This window comes from Fukomys damarensis, unplaced genomic scaffold, assembly GCF_012274545.1.
Source record: "Fukomys damarensis isolate Sample0158 unplaced genomic scaffold, DMR_v1.0_HiC HiC_scaffold_21, whole genome shotgun sequence".
Classification (NCBI taxonomy): Eukaryota; Metazoa; Chordata; class Mammalia; order Rodentia; family Bathyergidae; genus Fukomys; species Fukomys damarensis.
The window spans coordinates 1,066,926-1,067,612 of record NW_022900933.1 but is presented as its reverse complement, the minus strand read 5'-3'; positions in this window follow the sequence as shown (position 1 = coordinate 1,067,612).

Below are 687 nucleotides of genomic sequence, written 5' to 3'. Positions count from 1 at the left end.
GGGCGCCGGCCCAGAGCCGGCCTTACCGCGCCATCGCGATCGCGGGCGGGCGTCTCCATGCTTGCCATGCGCATTCGCCTGGATAACCGCAGGAGGACTCCTTCAGGAAGTAACTATGGGCACAGGCCCCGAACTCCGCGGCGTTTGGGCGATGGCCCCCTCTTTGACAGCAACTTGGTCGCTTCTGACAGAGACGGAAGCCGCCTTGAAAACCGCACAACGGAAAGAGCTGCTGCTGCCCCCTGTGGGATGGGGTGGAACTGCACAAAAGGGCCAACGCGTTAAAACAAGAGCTGGTAGGGCCGGGGGATTTAGTTCAGAGGTTCCACCGCCTGCTTCGCGAGCTCAGGGACCTGCGTTCGATGCCAGGTATCAAAGAAGAAGAAGAAAAAAAAGAATGATAAAACAAGGGCTAGTATAGTTATAGTCGGGGTGGAAAGGGGGACCTTGTGCTTGCAAGGCAGGCGGAAGTACCACTGAGCTAAATGCCCGGCCCCAGTTGTATTTTGCAAAGCAAACCATAAATACTGGTCGAAGTTATGTATTTAGGTTAAAAAATCTATAAAATTGGGTATCTGTAATGATTTACTATATTACTACTATGGCAAAAAAAAAAAATAGAGGTATACATATATAGAGAGAGAACTTTAGCCACCACAGGACCGTTGGACTTCATCCACGCGCCAA